The 19,431-nt window shown below is 52.4% G+C and overlaps 1 long non-coding RNA gene and 1 pseudogene across 1 annotated transcript; both read left to right on the forward strand.

Annotated features, from left to right (window-relative positions):
* The window catches only part of LOC135292513 (zinc finger protein 883-like), a 91,229-nt pseudogene that overhangs the window by 50,480 nt on the left and 21,318 nt on the right, over positions 1-19,431 (forward strand).
* On the forward strand, positions 13,253-14,991 carry LOC135292558 (uncharacterized). Its single transcript, XR_010354796.1, has 3 exons — positions 13,253-13,393; positions 14,270-14,361; positions 14,866-14,991. It is a non-coding gene; the product is annotated as an uncharacterized LOC135292558 (long non-coding RNA).

A 19,431-nucleotide genomic window follows, 5' to 3' on the forward strand; every position in this document is an offset into this window, starting at 1 on the left:
ACACAAGGAGGATGGGTGGCTGCACCCTTTCTGCTCAGCCTGTTTGTGCCAAGTGCCTCGCAAAAACTGAAAAATGCTGTGCCAAAAGTGCCATGGCAAGCCTCTGTTTGCTGTGGGCCAGATCACTTACACTCCCCAGAGCCATTTTAAATTGCCTGCAAAGGCCCAGGAGATCAACCCTTGCCCACCTGAATGGCTGGTGAGAGGGTCCTTTAGTGTCCTGGTCTTCTTGGTTTTGCACTGTTCTCGATCTCCTTGCTCAGTGTCTGACTTCCATACAAGCTCTGGGTGTTCAAAAGAAATCCCAGGACCTTCTCTGGCTACTTCCCTGGGCTGTTTATTTCCATTTTTTCCCACTTTCCTGCCTCAGCCTGGACCCCAGGGGATCCACTTTCCCCTGAGAAGCAGCTAGGTTTCCCCAAAGTAAACTTCAACCTGGTTTTGCTTTTGGGGGGGTTTCTTTTGTAATTGCATCTGGTTTTGTGCCAGTTTGTGTCCTAGACTGCCACCAGGACATTTTGCTCTTCCTTCCTTCCAGTCTTAGGCATGGTTGTAGCTCCAAGGCCACTGTCCTGCTGTCAGAGCAGCTTTTGAGGTCTCAGAGCAGAGAGGACTTTTTGAGGAGAGGAGATCGTGCAGGATCCTTTCCCTCTCAGGACATTCTAGAACCATGCACTGGGATGGGAGCCAAAAAGCTCTGGATGATGAAAAGGTCTCTCCAAGAGTTTGCTGTCTCCCTCCTCCACAACAAAGTCCCTTCCCCTCTCAGAGCCTCTGTTTTCATGCATATAGAACCTTGAATGTCACTGAAGGGATTTGGTGCCTGAATTCATCAATTTCCTTTGGAAGTGCTCTGGGATGCTCTTGTGAAAGACAGAGTAGGGAACAGGGCAGGTCCAAAACGAACGAAACAAAGTGATGTTTGTGAAAAACAGCAATCACTTGTCTTAATTTTTTTAAATGTTTAATAGTAATGAAATAGTTATAAAGATAGTAATAAAAATTAGAGTAGTAACAATTTGGACAGTCAGAGTTAGGACAATAAAGGGACAATAAAAAAGCAAAGAATTACAGACATCTGGGTGCTCTGCTCTGCCACAGAACAAGTTTTGCTAACAAAGGATTAACCCTTAAAAGCAATAGCTTGTTGCATATTCATCTATCTCATACATGATGCAAACATTCTTTTCAAACAAAGGGTGTTTTCTGTTTATTGTCAACTTCTTCCCTCATCTTGTACATCAGTCATCTTGGTCCCTTGATGTCTGGTTCTCCCCAGTGAGGAGGCAATAATTCTTCTCTTGGGATTTTGGGTGTCTTGTTGCTCTTATCTCTCCTTGAACTAGTTAGAAAAAGGATCTTACACCACATAGTTTCTGTAGCCTAAAACTATATGCACCACACTACTTAAAACGATTAGTACAGCACTGTAAAAAAGGATTAATACAACATCACTTTCCAACATCACACATATAGTAATCAGTTTAATATTTGCAAAAAGCCAATAATATAATAGGCATTTTTCACAGTGCTGGTAACATGGAGCTGCAACCCAGCTCTGTCTCCCCTCCCCAGGGAAGTCCTGCTCCATAATCTTTATCTGCCTCCCCCAGCAGCTCAGTGGGAGGAAAAGCCACTTGAAGTGGCTGGTGGATTGTCCCTCAGTTTTGGCAGAGGCTTTGAGCCAGGAGGTTCCCTTGAGGGATTCTGGCTTTGGAAAGCCCTCCTGAGCCTGCAGGTGTGGAGTAAAACTACCTGCTGCGCCAGTGAGCAGCAAGTTATCCTGTGATCCCTCTGGGACCCCCAGGGCTTGGGGTCAGCCCTTGCTGGGGAGCGGCTGCTTGTGAGAAACAGCCACTCACTTTTCCTAAGTTTAGAAAGGTTGATTAAACCTTATCAAAAATACAACCGGAGACTGGATAGAGAAGATGTTACAGCTCTGGGAGCAAAGGATTTGCCCCACCCTGTGCTCGCCCACACAATGGAGGTTTTGCCTTTTAACCCTTTAGCCTCTCCCAAAATTCTGACCATCGACCCCTTCTTCGCTGTCCTGTGGTGGAGTTTACTTCCTCCAATCTTGATTGGAGGTCAGATGCCACCATGGTGACAAGCCGACCCTCCCAAATACCCCAACCCTGGCTGTCCCTTGATAACAACTCAGGGGGTAAAAAACCTTTTCTTAACCTATAAACATGGTATTGGTCTGTTAATGGTGAGAGTCAGTCGTGGCATTGCTCATCTGTCACACTGCTGCTCCTCCCCAGGTGCTTTGCTCTCCTGCACTCCCACTTCTCTCTGCAAATCTGTGGCTCATTAAACGAGCTGCTGGCTTTGTCTCTCCTCTGGCTGCAGGCAGTGTCTTATTCGGCAGTCACAGAGAGAGCTGCAGCAAGAAAAATTAATGGAGGAGAAAGAAACAGGGAAGGAGAAGGGCTCTTGTGAGGATCGTGCTGCCCTCCTGAGAGCCCCAGGGGAGATGGCAAAGGTGCACCCAGACCCCATGTTCTCTGATGACTTTTTTTTCATTGAGCCAATGGTAAGTGATAGCTGAGAACCTCATTTTCCTCCTCTTCCTCCTCCTCCTCCTCTCCCTCTTTCTCCTCCCACCCACTCCAACCCTGGCTGTGGTCACTTGGCAGATCCTCAGCTGGCCCCACATGCTGGGAGGGAGGACATGGAGTTTGTGGTGCAGCTGCAGAGCTCACCTAAAAACGCTGAAGTGCTAAAAGCATTTCTGCCCTGGAGGGTCAAGGCAGGGCTGGGAGCCTGACAAAGCCCAGCTCTGCTGCCAGGGCTGGAGCTCAGGGCACTCCGTGCGTGTCCTTGCAGTGTCACAGGGAGCAGTTCTTGTAGGGAGGGGCTGCCCCCACACGTGGGGCTCAGCAGAGGCTGTTGCAGCACTGCCAGCTCACACACTGACCTGAAGCTGGCAATGGTTGGCTGGGAAAAGGAGGCCAAACTCAGCCCAAGGTTAATCCCAGAAATGCCAATGGCCTCCTGTAACCACGCCTTGCACTATTTCTGAGTCTGCCTTCCAGTGTCATCTGTGAGCCTGGACACAAGGCTGGAAGGTTTCACTGGGCCTTTTGAGTTCTCCTGCACACAGGGACAGAAAACCTTTTCCTTTTCTGTTTCTGCAAGCAAACTGCCACGTGCTGCCATCAGCCAGAGCCCTGATTCTGAGCACTGGCATTGTGAGAGATGATGAACGCCTGGTGTCTGCACAATGCAAAATCCCTACTCCTCTTGGAGTAAAGTCCAGAATAATCCCAACCTCTGCTTTCTTTCAAAACAGCTTGACTAATGTTTGTATTTCAAGGAAGGGGCTCATGTTCTCTTCTTGGTTACTGCTATGGCCCATCTAAGGCCAAGAGGCAGCAGTGCACAGGGGCAGTTGCATCCCAGTGCAGCTGACAGCAGCATGATGTGAGCAAGAGCTTGTGTCAGAGCAGTAGGAATCTTGTGGAGAGTGGGAGCTGATCAGCTGAGCATTGAGAGCTTCCAGCGCTGTGTTGAGCTGCCTTTGGAGGGTTTCCTTGGGCTCCTTGTGTTGTTCACTCATCATTGATGCTCTAAACAAAGGCTGACAGGACTGTGGTTGAAAACAGGAAATGTGAAGTTAAAGAGAAATGTTTTGCTGTCTCTTTGTGTTGCAGGAGGGAGAAATCGGGCCGAATTGTTCGGCCGAAATCCAGGTGACCTTCAAACCCCTGGCAGCTCTGGAGTATGGAAGTGTGGCTTACTGCAGCATCTCAGGTGCAGCTCCTTTGCCCTGCTTCTCTCCCCCTCAGTGCAGCCATGGTGCAAGCCTGAGCCCACTGGGCTGGCCTGGCAGTGCTGGGAAGAGTCCCTGGCCAGCAGGGCAGTGCTGGCACATCCCCAGTGGCCCTGCAGCTCCCAGGGAGTGTCCCGTGCAAGGCCAGGGCTCAGAATGCTGTGTCTGGGTTACTGATCCCAGCACAGCCCAGGCAGTGCAGGGAGAGGTTTTGATGCCATGCCTTTGCCAGCATTTCCTCAAAGGCCAGAGAGCTGCAGAGCAGAGCAGCTTTAGTGAACAAGCACTAAGCCCCTGCAGGCCCCTGGCCTCCAGGATGGCTCCATTGGACATGGATCCATCATCAGGTGGCAGGAGCTGGGTTAGAAATGTGCTCCCTGAGCCTGGATCAGCTCCCACTGGCCAGACAGCACCAGAGCAGAGGTGGCTGAGCCCCACTGAGCCCAGGCTGTTGGTAGAAGGAGCAGCCTTGGCCAGCAGCTGCTTCTCTCCCTGTGTGGGAGCTGTCACCTTGCAGCTCTCAGTCTGTGGAAACAGCTCCAGTGTCTCACCACCCTCACAGGAAAAAATGTCATCCCAAATATCTAACCTAAATTTCCTTTCTTTCAATTTCTACCCATTACTCCTTGGCCTGCCACTCCAGGACCCCAGAGATGTTTGAAACTCAGCAAACAGGTGGCTCCCATTGGAAACCAGCCTGAGGAATGGGTTAGGAATTAGAAGTCAGCCCCAAAGGATATCTGCTGAGGGAAGAGAAGGGTCCATATCTTCTCCTGCAGCATCAGGAGCTGGGTGCATCCAGCTCAGAGTCAGGGACTAGCGCTGAGGCAGCCTGGAAAAGACAGTGTGACAGAGGGAATGCTTGTACTGAAATGGACATCTCTCCCCAGGCCGTGAGAGCAGGCTGCCCCTGCAGCTCAGAGGGGAAGGCCAAGGACCCTTGGTTGAACTCAGCTATGACACTCTGGACCTTGGGGACATTTTTGTCAACACCCCCCATGTCTGTGAGGTGAGCAGCAGGGCTGGGGATGGATGCTGATGGCTCCTGAGGCAGCAGCAAGCCTGGTGGAGCTGTGGAATTCCTGCCAAGCTGGGCAGTTGTGAGCAGGGAATATTTGATGTGCTGGTCCAATCTGGGGGGTCAGAAAGGTGTGTCTGTTGTTCATGAAGGCCCAGCCCCTGCTTTTGGGCAGCCTTCCTTAGGGATCAGCTGGGAGGCTTCCTGCAAAACAAACCCTTGGCAGGTGAAACCAGCACTGGGTGCAAAAGCTGCATGTCCAGAGGCTTTTGTGGCAGTGCCAGACACAAGGCACCTTTGGACTGGGCTCTGCAGAAGCAGCTGGAACCAACTGGCTGCCTTTGAGCTTCAGTCCACTGCCAACAGCTTCCAGTCAGGGTCTCCTGCTCATTCCTGGAAGTCCCAGGAAAGCCTTGGGAGTTCTGTCCCTTGCTGACAGTCACTCACTTCAGCCTTGGTGCATCTCTGGCTCTGGAAAGAGAAAAGTGGTCCTGGGAATTAAGAAAAGGATTTTTCTTCCTCTTTGCTTCCCCCACAATAATGCTAAGCTTGCAAAAAAACCACAAGAGAGCAACTGAAAAGAGGTAGAAAATGAGGCACTACATCAGGGCAGACACTTTCAAAAGCTTGGCTGGGGAAGAGAAAGACACCCTGAGTTTTCTCACCAAAAGATGGTGCTGTCTGTACATTTTGATGCTGATGCCTCATTACCAATGTCTTGTTTTCGTGGTGTAGGAAAAGGTGAATGAGTGGATGGTGCTGTTGGAGCTGTGCAGGCTGGGGCAGCAGCAGCTCAGTGCTGATTCACCAGGCATCTGCAATCACCCCACGTTGCTCTCAGGGCCAGGTCTCCATGAGCTGGGTGATGCTGCCCAGAGGTGCACTGCTCTGTGTCCATGGGATAAGCCCAGGGTGACTGCAGGTCTGTGCAGCTGCCACTGCTTTGCATGAAAACCCAAAGGCAGAACTTGTCCTCTTGTATCTTTTGACTTCTGCCATTCAGCAGCACAAAGCATCTTCTGCCTTTCCTGGCTGTTCATTGCATCCTTAGACAATAGCTCCCAAGAAGGGAAGATTCCACATGGATTTCCACTTTGCTTTCTTGCTGCTGCAGGTGAACCTGATCAACCAAGGAGCTCTTGATGCTCCCTTCAGCTGCATCCCTTCAGCCACAAAGGTGGGCTTGGGCTTCAAGTTGGCACCTCAGGAGGGCATCATTGCAGCACGTGGGAGCCAGACTCTCCAGATCTCCTTCAGTGCCACCGTGTTGGGGAGGTTTGAGGAAGAATTCCGGTTCAGTGTGGCTGGATCTCCTACGCCTGCCATCCTGACCATCAAGTAAGGACCCTGGGAGCTTGGTGGGCACATCTGGAGCTGTCTCTGGGACATGCCCCAGCTGCCTCCTGTTGGGGTGGAGCAGAGAGAAAAGGTGTTTGCTGAGGTCTTCATCTCTGCTCTGATGCTGGCATTGCTTTAGTGGGAGGATGCCTCCTGTCCTGTGTGGTACCTGGAGCTGGAATGACTCCTCCCTGCAGGGATCTCCCTCTGCCCTGGGCCATGGCAGGCAGTGGGATGGATCGGCTTTGGGCAGCAGCTGCTCTGGGATGTCCCAGCTGAACAGCCAGCAAGGCCCCCAGGGCTTTGGAGATGGGCCAGCCTGGGGCATTCTGCAGCAGCAGCAGTGCTTGTAAAAACTTCTGTCAATAATCCATGCCAGATGGGCAGCAGCAGCCTCACCTCACCTCTCATGGCCATGCTGTGGGGCACAAGCCTTGCTCCCAGCTGCTGTGCCCAGAGGGCTCTGGTGCCTCCTGTGCACAGCCAGGCAAGGGCTGATGTGGGAGTCAGGGAACTGTGCAGCAGGAACTGTGCCAAGGACTTGGGCATCATCCCCTGGGCTGGTGCCATGGCAAAAGATCATCCTGGCCCAGCACAAGGGACAAGGGGTGATGATAGGGGAGGCAGAGCTCAGTGCTCAGCACCACAGCAGCACGAGGCCTTGTCCCTGCCAGCCTGAGCCTTGTGCTGCTAGGATAATGCAGTGGGAGCAGGAGAGCTGATGCTGGCTGCTCTGCAGCTTTGGAACTAGGCTGCTGCTCTTGGGAGGCACTGGGGCAAGGCAGTGAAGAAATGAAAGCAATCTGCACTGGATTATAGCAGTAAGATAAGGGAGATGGATGAAAAAGAACAAGGAAGTTATTACTTTGCAAGAACAAAGTGGTGAGTAGGTCTGCCCCCAGTGGAGAAAGAATGATGATGGCTTTGTTTTTGGAGGAAAAGTGCTGGTTTTTTATTTTGGAGATCAAGAGGGAACCTTCCACCATCCAATAATTGATTCTCCTCTGTCCCTCCCCTAAACTGGTGATGGGATGTTTGTGCATCAGCAGCTTTCTCCTTGAGCGAGGGCAGGTGTCTCTTGTTGAGATGTGTGGAGCAGAGCCAGGGGCAGTCCTGTGAATCCAACAGAAGGCACAGGTCACTGGGCCTGGATTTTTAACCACAAGGCAGAGTGGGCATGGATTGGCATCAGCCATGAAATCAACTGGGGAGTGTTGTGCAGCTTCAAGTGCTGCTTTCAGTGGGTGTTGGTGACTTTTGGAGTGTGTCTGCTGAGTTCAAGGACAGGTGAGGTGCTGTGCTAGATTCAGGACCCCCTTGTTTGGTTGTTGAAGCTGTTGCTCTTGGCTGTGCCAGCTGCTGCACTGCTGACAAGCTGGTCCTTTCCTCTAGGATTCATCTGTGCCCTGTGTAGAAGTGTTGCTGCTCTTTTCAGAGGATGTTTGGGGCTGCCCTGGGTTCATGTGTCAGAACTGTGTCTGTAATGATGGTGTGGGTCAAACTCTGCTGAGAAAGCTCCTCCATGGGAACAGCAGTTCCAGCTAAGAAGTAGCAAAGCAGGAACCTGTGTCTGGCAGGGCTGGTTACAGAAGTTTGTGGGGACACCTTGATGTCCATCCCATTGCAGATGGGGAAAGTGAGGCCCAGAGCCATGTCTGGCTGTGTGTTCAGGGTCCTTCATGGGACCAGCAGCATCCCGGGGGCTTTTCCTGCCTGCCCTGTGCCCAGAGCCCATCAGTTGCTGTTGGCTGCTGGCCACTTGGCTTTAGCTGCCTCCTGTGCCCAGGGGCACTGTGCTGAGCACATGGTGTGTGCTGGTTTGAAAGGCACGGTGCCCTGACACCAGGTTGGTGCCCCCGAGCCACGACAGCCGGAGCTTTGCAATTCCTTGAACCAAGGCATTTCCTGCTCTGTCCTCGCCATGCAGGGGCAGCGTCACTGGACCGAGTTTGCACTTCGACCTCCCTGAGCTCGACTTCGGGGACATCTCCTTTGGTGAGTGCTGCCTGGGCTGGGACACAGCGGGAGGGATCTGTGCCTTCCGAGAGAAAAGCATCCCTCCCTCCTGCTCTGCCCCAGCAGCCTCTTCAGGCTGGGAACTGCAGGGCTGCTGGTGCCGCAGGGAGCATTTGGCCATTGTCAGATCAAACAGAAGCAAGGCATAGAAAGTCAGGATTTTCTGGTGTCTCTGTCCTGCTTGAAAAGACAGATGTCTGCCAAGGAAGGTGGGAATCTTCCTGGAATGGAAAGATGAGCCCCTCCCTCCAAATGATGATACTTTGAAATGACAGGGCTCCCGGGCAAAACTGTGGGAAAAGGAATAACAGTTCTTTCCTAGACTATATCAGGAGAGCCCAGAGAACAAGAGCAGACGTTTGCCAGCTGCCAAGTCCCGTTTTTGTCCTTTGGTGCAGTGAGGATCCCAGCAGGAGGAGCTGTGGGCTCTGGCAGGGCAGTGATCCCCTGCCAGCCGGCAGCGGCAGGGAAGGAGGGAAGGAGGGAAATGCTCCTTTTGCAAAGGGACAGAGGGCAGGGGGATGTGGGCAGTGCCTCAGAGCAGCAGGCAGCAGCGGGGAAGGCAGGCAGGGTGGGTGCCAGGCTGAGCTGCAGCCAGGGCAGTGCCGGGGCCAAGCACACAACCTCCCGCAGCAGCACGCGGCCGAGCTCCCATCCCCGAGCGGGAGGAAGGGAAGCTCCGCTCCCTGCCCAGCCTCAGCTCCCACTGCACAGCGCCCACGGCATCACGCCACGGCTGCCAAAAACCCCCAAGGGAAAAGCCCACCCCCAGGGCCAAAACCCCCAAAACCCCTATCCCCCTTCCCAGACCAAGGGGAGCATTCACTACCAAGCCTGAACCCAGAACAAGGAAGGTCATGGACTTTTTAAGGAAACTACTTGCCTTTCCTGAGCTGCTTCTGTCCCCCCCTGCATCACCATGGAGGCACTTGTCAAGTTGCCTTTTTGAAGAAATGAAACAAGTAAGGCAAGAGATGGAACTATGGTTCTGAACCAGGAGATCGATCCTGCTGGATCTGCTTTCATTCCTAAGGTCTCTTCAGCTGAAGGCAGCTGTTGTATCTTTGCTTCTTTGGAACTGTTGACTGTTGTCTGCATGCGGTGAGCTCAGTCTCATTGGAGGTTTTGCCATCTGTGTTTGTCCTTGTTGTGCCTCTCTTGCCTCCCTGCTGGAGTCACTGCTGGAGCTGGCAGTGCTCACTGGGATGGGCACAGAGAAACTCTGGGTTGCAGCTGCAGTTGTTTTTTCTCCCCATCTGTGTTCCAGTGCCTCTTGGTGAGCAGGCCCAGGGAGAAGTCTCCTCCCCAAAGAGCTGGCCAGCCCAGCCAGATGTCCACTGCAGAGCAGCTTGTGGCTGCTCTCCAGGCTCTGCAGGACATCCCCACCATGAGTAGCTACATCTCTGGCTTTCCAGCATGGAAAGCAAATCCCAGAGCTCCAGTGGGGTAAAGCCTTGCAGACAGCAATCCCAGTGAGCAGCATGGGTGTGATGTCCCCGTTTGTTGGGTGAGGTGGGACCTGGTTCCTCATTGCCAATCTCCAAGCAAGGCTTGGGTGTGCCCCCAGTTGAGTGGGCTCTGAGCTGTCTCGTGCTCAGTCTGTTTGGCCCAAACCAAGAGATGCCTTTAGGATCCTGCAGAGAGAAGCTGCATTGGGGTGCTTTGCCTCACGTTCTAGTTCCTGATTCCATCATCTCTTTTGCTGTAGCTTCTTCTCAATGCTGACTCACTGTTTATCTATCTTGAAAAGGGTGGGAGTGTTGGCAGGCTGAACAGGGAATTTGACAGCTTGAATTCTCAGAGGAAATGCTCGGTCTGGGTGCACACTCATCACTGGGAGATCACTGGTGCTGGTTTGGGGCAGGTGAGGCAGCTCCTCCCCATCGCCAAGAGAGAAACTTGCAGTGTTCAGCAGGGCTAGGAGTGGGCAGTTTCAAGGCTGCAGTCTGCAATCTGTGTCAAAGGGAACTGAGTGACGATTCATTCCTCATGCAGCTTCTGGGTGAGCTGTAGTTCAGATAATCCAGAGCTAAACTCCAGTGCCACTTTCATTGTGCCAGGCCATTCCCAGCAGGAGTCAGGCCACAATGGGAGCCTCAATGGATGTTGGTGTCCTTTCCTAGGCTTTCCCTACACCCAGCGCTGCCGGCTCACTAACAGCTCCCCGGTGCCCGTGACGTTCCAGCTCCGCATGTCGTTCGATGGCACGCAGCCGGCTGTGGACAGCGTGGATCAGATCCGCTGCCACAGTGACCCAGCCTGGAGGAAGGGCGTTCACTTGTATGTGGAGCCCCGGGAGTTTACCATCACTCCCAGCCAAGGGACCATCCTGCCCCAGGGACACCAGGACATCCAGGTACGGGCAGAGTGCAGCCAGAGACGCTTCAGCACCAGGGCTGCAGCTGCACTGGAGCGTGGGAGGGCTTTAGCTCTGCTGCCAGCTTTGAGCATGGTGTGAGTGAGAGATCTGCACTGCTCTGAGGCCTCTGCTAGCTGCCTTACTCGGGATGTTCCTCAAGGAGCACTGTTTTCTTTCCAAAATCATATGCTGAGGTCACATACCATATGGTCAAGGCCAGAAGTCACTCTTGGGTTCTTGAGAGCCATTTATTTGATTGCAAGTGGGCAGAGCAAAGATGAGGGCAAAAGGTGGCTGTTAGAGAGATGTCATTGTAGAAAGCAGTTAGCTTTTCTTCTTGGTCTGATTTCCCCTCTCCTGGGGAGCAGAAGGATTTGTGTTCACTGCAGGAATCTCCAGTGGGGACAAAAAACTCTGCAGCCATGAACTGCCCAGCACCTGCTGGGCCACACTTTGCCCTCATTTCCTGCTGTAAAGCTGAACTCATTGTGTTCAAGTCAGATTTCTTCTGCTTTTATGTCATTGTAGTCAGATGAGAAATTGGGCCTTAATTTGAATACAGTGGTTCATAGAGCTTTAGTCTAATGTTTTAATGTAGCTGAGCTATGCCCTGATAGCGAGGTGTGTTTAACACATCTGCTATTGCCAGAAGGCTTTTGTTGCTTTGAGACTGTGCTCTACACATGGAGCAGCAGCAGAATTAAGACAAAATCTTCCCTCAAGGGCTGGAGGATATCACACGTGGATAATGAGCTTTTGTACGGAAGAATTTCCTGTTCTTCTCTTCCACCAGGTGACCCTGTGTTCCAACTCGGTGATGGAGTTCTACAGGAAAATGCTGGTGGATCTGGAGGGTTTTGGCAAGGGAGTGGCATCATTGGTCATCACAGCCAGGTACCAGCCCTTCCCTGGCCTCCCCCAGCCCCTGCCTTGCCCAGGCTTTGCTGGCTGCAGCTGCCAAGGAGAAGTGCTGGTTCATGAGCTCATGTTGTGCCAGCTGGGCATGAGAAGAGCAGAGCTTGGACAGCAGCCTGTGGTGAAAAGCAGCCCTGCTCCCAGCCCAGCAGGGTCCTGGGCCCTTTTCTGAAGGCACCAGGAATGAGATCATTTCTTGGCCTGGCTTTTGGTGCTTGAGGTGGAACAAATTTCCCCAGGGCCTCCTCTCCTTCTTGCTGCAAGAGGTGGAGTTGTGCTGGGTGCGAGCACCGTGCATTGGTTTGGGACACAGCAAGCAGCCTGCTGAGAGCCAGGCTCTGGTTCTGTTCATGAGGGCACGTGGCAGGGGGGAAATGGCTGCCAGCAAGAGTGCTGAGGGCAAGGTCTCAGGAGGGGAAAGCAGCCCTTGATGTGGCAGCTCAGCTCTAGATTTTCTCCTTCCCTCTGCTTCCCACTCTGAGCTTGAATGTTCTCAGGGTTGGGAGCAAAAGTGGTTGTTGCTGCAGCAGAATTCCATCCTGCTGTGCTGCAGCAGGTGTCAGTGGAATGCCAGGAGGGATGCAGTTCCCTGGGGCTGTTCCTTCTCCCATGCAGAGCCATCCAGGCAGTGCCTGGGCTGGCATTTTGTCAAGCAGGTGGGCTGGGGACAGTCAGTGCCTGGAGCTGTGGAGGGAAGGAGCCAGGGAGCTGTAGGGCCTGGGAGGGGCTGATCAGCCACTCTGGAGGGCAGCTGGTGTCTCGTGCCCTCCAAGGCTGGGGCAAGCAGCTGAGTTCCCAGGCAGGGCAACAGCACCATGGCAGAGAAGGGAGTCATTTTTCCTGGGACACTGGAGTTGTGTGTTCCTTGAGCATTAGTGAGCTCTGATCCTTGTTGGGAAGGCTCCCCCAGAGCTCGTGGATCACTGGGAGTGTTACAGGAGTCCTTGCAAGCCTTCCTGGGGAAAGGAGGGGCTGAGGCAGCTGTGGGACAAAGTGCTCTGCCTGGGGCACTTGGCAGCCTCTGGGTGCTGCCTCTCAGGGTTTGCCCCTCCTTGACAAGACCTGTTGGAGTGGGAAGACGTAGAAGGCAATTTATCACTGCAGGGCTGTTCAATGCCCATTTGACAGTGACCAATGTGTTATGCTCTGTTTTACAATCTTTGGGGGTAAATGTTCTCCATTCTCTCAGTATCTCTGATTCCCCTGGGCTCATCTCTTTGTCCAGATGTCTTGTTCCTAAGCTGCAAGTGTCCCCCCACGTGCTGCAGTATGATGAGTGCCTCCTGAAGGTGCCCTACGAGAAGAAGTTCATCATTAGGAATCCCAGCCACCTGCCTGGCTGCTACGGGCTTATTGAACAGGTTTGGCATCCCATCCACCTCCCCCTCTCAAATATTATTGAGGAGCTTATTAGGGGGAAAAAGGGTTTGGACGTGACCTTGCTGGTTTCTATTCAGTCTTAAAGATCTGCTGAGAACAGGATCCTACCCGAATGTAAACTTGAGGATGCAGTTTAACCTGCTGAGGGAACAGTTGATGTTCTAGTCTTCAGGGTGTTTTCTTGTGGGAGATCTTAGAGGGCTGTGAAAGCTGCTGCATCCACAGACAGCAGTGCCTGTGCTGGCAGTCTCCTGGCAGGATCCCCTGGGAATGCTAAGCCTACAATTCTTGCATCTTGTTTGTGCCTTTTACCTTTGTCCTGGGCATTTTTAAACACGTGTGTCAGTTGCTGTTGCGGTGGATGTTAGGGAGTGTAAAGTTTCTTCAGAGGTGCCTCTGAAGCTGCATTTCATTGTGTCTCTTGCAGAAACGCAAGGAGGACTCTGCTGTGCTCTACTCCAGCCCCAAGCCCTGTGGGATTGTCCAGCCTCACAGCACTGCAGAGATCCCAGTGCTGGTGGAAGTGCAGGCGCTGGGCACGCATCGCACCAATGTTCTCATCGGCGTGTTCGGGGATGAGAGAAACCCACTGGTGAGTGCAGGGGAGATGTGTGCCTCTGTGCAGCTGCTCCTGGCAGGCTGCAAAGGGCACAGGGATTCTGCCGGGGAAAACAGGCACAGGCTGCTGTGGAGAAGGCCAGGAGGGATGGGTGGCACAAACAGCTCGTGCCTCACGGGTGGTAATCTCAGTGTCTGGCACAGAACGTCGTTGGTCTGAGCTGGAATCCAGGGTCACTTTAGTGCATTACTCTTGAAAATGCTGTTAACTTTGGAAACATCTGTTTGAAAATGGCATCTCTCTGAGCACAAAAGAGGATGTCAGAAGACTTCTGGGAACCTTGAGCTTTCTGTAAAAAAAAGGAAGGCTGGCATTTCAAGAGTGGTTGCAAGGATTGAAACTTAGATTAAAACATAAGGAAATGACAATGGCAAATTCCCTGAATGGCACCAAACATCTGAACCTGGGCCATTGTGGCACTGCATGTAAATCAGTGAACAGGAAGGACAGGCAATGCAGGCTGTGCCAGGGAGCATGAAGTTTGACAGAACAGTTTCTTTCAACTCTGAGGCTGCTTACCTTAAAGAGGAGGGTTTCTCCCCACCAGAGGAACCAGTTGTTTAACTGTCAGCCTGGTCATAACTAGAGACTTCTTGCAAAGCTTTTACCTTTGGGCCAATCCTTTGTAGTTTGAAAGGTTCTCTTACCTTGATCCTTTTAAATTTGGAGGTGAACATGTAATTATCTTTTTCTTTTTTCCCAAAAGCCCAGCATTTCAGCTGGAGAGTGGTAGCTGTCCCTAAAGAAATACCTTGAGCAGGGATGAGCTCTTTAAGGTTTTTTAGTTTTCCCTGTTATGGTTTGTTTGGGGTTTTTTTAAAAATCTTTCTTGCCTGCTTCCTGGGACAGAGAAAAAAGTTATGGAGCTCTGGACGGCTGGCAGAAACCTCCCCAAGCCCAAGGCTGATGGAGTCTGGCAGGACCCCAGCACTACAGCTGATGTATGTATATCTGTATGCATGGGGAATGCCACCTGAGTCCCCTGGGAGTGTTGGAAAATGTCAGCCAAGCCCCCAGCAGTGTCAGGGAAACATTCCTGATTAATACCTGCTGGAGCTGCAGAGTTTCTGGCGTTGGGCCCTGGGGGGGCTGTGCTGGCTGTGCTGGCTGTGTCTGCCCCTGGATGTCTCAAATCTGCCCTTTTGGCTTGCCTTCTCTGCCTTTCCTTTCCCACTGTGCTTTTTGCATGCCCACAAGGTGTTCATCCCTGTCCTCTGCAGTTCCTCAGTGCAAGCAGTTGCAGCTGCTGCAGCAGCTCAGTGTCATTCCTGGGCTGCCTTTAGAGCAGACCTGCTCCAGCCTGGATTGGGAAGGGCTGGATCAAAGCATTTCTCAGTTCAAGGTGCCAGCAGCCAGTCAGGGGCTGCATCCTGACCAGGAGCTGCTGGTGCAGGTGTCCCTCCCTCCCACTGCAGGTCTCTTTTCACAGTTACCTTCTTTTCCAGAGATGAGCTTCACCCACCTAAATTCAATCCCCAACCACCAAAGGAGATGAGAACATGTTTGGATTGCCCAGCGTCTCGATGGAGGCACTTCAAGGCTGGAAATCAGGAGGCAGCCACAGCCCTGACTGAAGTGCAGGATTTGACCCAGTCTTCAGGAGCAGAGGTAGATTTTCTTGTACACCTACTGCTTGTGCTGCCTCCTCAGCCTGCCACCAGCAAGTCATGCTCCTGCTGAGCTCCCTTTTTGCTGCCCTGCTGTCCTGTGCCCTGACAGTGGCTGGGCAGCAGGGCCAGTGGCTGGACATGGGGCAGTGGCAGGGAGAAATAGGAGAGTTTTCCTTGGAGAAGCTCACTCAGATCCTACAGGCCTGTGTTGAGTGTGGCATTTTTTGCCTTGTTGCCTTCCCAATGCAAGATGAGGCTTTTATCTGCATCATGATGGGAAGAGCTGCAGCTTCCTTGCCACAGCAAGCTGGGATGAGTCCTGATCTCCATGTGCCCTCTTCCCAGCCCAGCCAGACTCCCTGTTTGCAGGTCTCTGCTGTCACCTGAGAGCTGCTCTTGCACTGCTGGCCCTGAAGCTGTCTTACAAACTGAGACTTGGCAAAGTGGCTGTCTCTTCCTGCAGGCGTAGGGAATGGCTTGTTTTTCAGGTGCCACCACAAGCTCCTGCAAACCCTCACCTCCCAGCAGGCCTGGAGGGATTCAGGTGCTGCGTGGGCGCACCGCACGCTGCCCTGGAAGCGGAGAAGGGAAGAGGGAATCTGTCTCCCTTGCACACTGTCAGTGTGGCAAGCAGGGCTGGAGCTGCCAGTGCCACTGGTGGCCCTGAGCATTGGCCACAGAGGGGCCTCCCATCCCTGCAGGCCCAGCACAAAGTGCTGCTGGAGCAGCTGGGTGTTGGAGAGGCCGTGCAGGACACGTTGTGGGGCTGCCCAAGGACGCTGTGCAGCACCTATGGAGGGCACTGCTCCCCCTGCAACTCCTCAGGTGGTCCAGAGGAAGGTTTTGCAGGAGCTTTTGCTGTAGCACCTTGAGGAAGCAGCATTTAAATCAGAGAGAGAGGGGAAGAGCCTCAGGAGTCAGATGAGCTGGGCTGGGAGTCCTTTGCTCAGCTCCAAGAGCTCTCACTCTGAGTCTCCTCCTTTTCTAAAAGCAGTAAGTTTTGAAACTTTTTCAAGGCAAGTTGTGCATCAGAGAGAATTTCTAGTGCCAGGAGACATCCCAGTTCACTTTCATGTCATGTACTCATGAATGCATTGACCCGTGAGGATGGGAGAAGATTTTCCCTATGGTCCCTGCACTGGTCAGTGGCATGGATGCAGGATGAGATCAGGGTGATTCTGGCAGTGTTTGGGGAATAGGCCCCTCTGGCTGCAGCTGCACTTTGCTCCAAGGTGCTCTTCTGCATCCATTTCCATGCTCAACACCTCCATCTCTCCTGTCTTCCATGCAGGCTTCCAGTATCCTGCCAGTGTCAGGTGTGCTGCAGCCAGGAGAGAGCCAGCAGGTCTCCTTGCCCTTCTCTGGCCACCTCAACAGCATCTCCAGTGCCACGGCACTGTGCCACGTGGAGGGAGGCCCCAGCTCCGAGGTGCTGGTGCCCGGGGAGGCCTCACGTGTCAGCTGCTCCCCGAGCCCCCAGGAGATCAACTGTGGCTCTGGGGCACCTCTCAGGGAGAGGTGAGTAAGCCTGCCATGGGTTCCTGCTCTCCATGGGTTACTGTCGCTGCAGGACTTCCCTGCTCCAAGGACTCTGAGCTCAGAGGTGCTGCATAGCAAAGGCCAGAAGCAGCACAGGGATGGCCACTCTTAGCTCCCTGGCTCCCAAGAGAGGAAGCACCTTCTTCTGTTGGGACAGAACATCTTCTTCTCTAGTTTAGTGGTGAGCCATCCTGGCTCAGATGCTGCCTGCAGGGAGCTGGGCTCTGGCCCTGCCTTGGCACTGCCTCTAGAGGTGTCTTTAGCTCCATGGTGTTGAGTCACATCTTCTTCATCATCTCCCTTCTTCACCAAAACAGTGGGATTGCGGTGTGGGCAGGCGTGGGGCACAGACCAAACCTTGGTTTGGGTGCTGGTGCTGCCACAGATGAAGTCCTTGCAGTGCTGATCTGCCAGGGTTCTCCTGATGGTGGGACAGCAGCCATAAAAGCTCCTGTCCTTGAGGCTCCCCTTCAGCTGCAGCAGTGGGCAAGCACAGGAGAAGCTCTGCTCCAGCAAGGCAGCCCAGCTCAGGACACACAGGCAAAGTGTGCAGCTGGGAGTGGGGGCTGCTTAAAGCAAGCCTGTGCATCAGGACTTCCTTCAGGCCAGGCTGAAGTTGGTTTCATGGGGAGGAGAGGGACGAGGCTGCTTCAGATGGTTTCCATGGCAGACAGCACCAGCTGGCTTGGTCACAGCTGGCTTCCAGCAGGAAATCTGGCTGACAAGAGCCTGTCTTGCTGGAGAGCAGTTCCTGCAGCCTTTGCTTTCTGACTGATGGGATTATTCTCATTTAGGATCAGGCTATGAGTCATTAATACCGAGGCTCACGGACAGAGACTCTCTAACTCGTTAAAGTTAGAAAGTGGTATGTTTATTAACCCCGGTGGGCGGCACCAGAGTCGTCCCTACAAGGCGTGACCGTGCTGTACAAGGTTCTTTGCCCTCTCTTTATTTCCCAGGATCTTACATACAATACATGTGCACAACCCCAGCACCTCCCCTCTCCGCTCTGTATTAAAATGAGGTCATTAGTCCTTCACACCTGTGCAATTCTTCTCTGGAATTGGGTTGGTGGTCTCGAATTGGGCCAGTGGTCTTAAGGGATGAAGTCAGGAATGTCTTCATCAGGTCTCTGTGACCCTCTGGCACCATCCAAGGTCCCCTGCTTAGTGACTGATTGACATAAAAGCCCAGGTGCTAACCATTGTTCTACTGGTTTCAAGATGTTCTTCTAACAGTTCACTTACTCCACTTCCTTCTATAGAGAAGCTCATCATGGTAAACAATATAACAATCAGCTCTGGCTTAAGCATCTAATCATCATTAACCTATGGTCTACCTGTCTAACTGACATCCTGATCAATGTGAATTGCTTCTAAGCCTCAGCTGAAATCTGAACTCTTTAAATTCTTGCTTCAGCTGTGCCCAGGGAGAAGGGAGCTGAATGAGCTGAGTAAGAATTGCAGGAGAGATCAGCAGACGTTGGCACTCTGTGCTCTGCTTGAAACTGGGAAGTCAAGAGACAAAGGGCGTTTTCAGGCACAGCGCAGAGAGCTGGTGGATCAGCCTTTGGCAGTGGGCTGGAGGTGTCTGGCTGTGCCTGGAGAGGGAGCTTGCACAGTCAAGCCCTTCTGATGGCAAGGCTCAGGCTTGGCTGGTCCTGGAGGTGCCCTTCCACCACTGCCCTCCCTTGGGATGTTCCCAACCTCTGTGGGTTGAGGAGAATTCACGGAAATGGTCTGGCGCTGCTGCCTGGCCTCAGGGTCAAGGAATGAAGTGCAGGGCCAGCCAGGACGAGTGAGCCCAAGGTTCTGGTGGTGACTCTCAGCCATGTTTTCTGTTTTGTCTGCAGAAGGGAGCTGAAGCGGCTGTCTCCAAAGCTTGAGGAGGAGGCAAAAGCCTTGGAGGAGGAAGAGAGGCAGAAGGAGAAAGAGAAGCAGAAGAAAGAAAAGAAGGGTGTCTCTGTGGGGAAGGAACCTCCAAAAGCAGAGAAGGGGAAAACCAAACCCCCAGAGAAGAAGGAAAGCAAGGCCCCAGAGAAGAAGGACACCAAAATCTCAGAGCGGATGGAAACCAAAGCCCCAGACAAGATAGAAACCAAACTCCCAGAAAAGAAAAACAAACTTCCAGAAAAGAAGGAAACCAAATTCCCAGAGAGGAAGGAAAGCAAGACCCCAGAGAAGAAGGACACCAAAGCATTATTAGAGAAGAAGGAAACTAAATTCCCAGAGAAGAAGGAAACCAAAGGTCCAGAGAAGATTGAAAACAAACTCCCAGAAAAGAAATACAAACCTCCAGAAAAGAGGGAATCCAAATTCCCAGAGAAGAAGGAAACCAAAGCTCCAGAGAAGATTGAAAACAAACTCCCAGAAAAGAAATACAAACCTCCAGAAAAGAAGGAAATCAAAATCCCAGAGAGGAAGGAAAGCAAAGCACCAGAGATGAAGGAATTGAAAATCCTAAAGAAGGAAACCAAATCTCCAGAGAAGAGAAGCAGACCTCCAGAAAAGAAGGAAACCAAATGCCCAGAGAGAATGGAAATCAAAATCCCAGAGAAGGAAACCAAGACACCAAAAAAGAAGGAACCCAAAGCCCCAAAGAAGGGGGAAGCCAAAGTGCCAGAGAAGAGAGAGACCAAAGCCCCAAAGAAGAAGGAACCCAAAGCCCCAAGGAAGGGGGAAGCCAAAGCCTGAAAGAAGGGAGGAACCAAAATCCCAGAGAACCCAGCTGAGCTGGAGAAGAACTCTTTATTTTATTCACACAACTTATTTTATACAGTTTGCCAAACCTAATGTGCAACTTTAGGTAGTTAATCGATTTCTTATTACTAGTTATGCCAGTTATTCTGTTGGATAATAAAAT

Source organism: Passer domesticus, unplaced genomic scaffold, assembly GCF_036417665.1.
Source record: "Passer domesticus isolate bPasDom1 unplaced genomic scaffold, bPasDom1.hap1 HAP1_SCAFFOLD_37, whole genome shotgun sequence".
NCBI classification, from domain to species: domain Eukaryota; kingdom Metazoa; phylum Chordata; class Aves; order Passeriformes; family Passeridae; genus Passer; species Passer domesticus.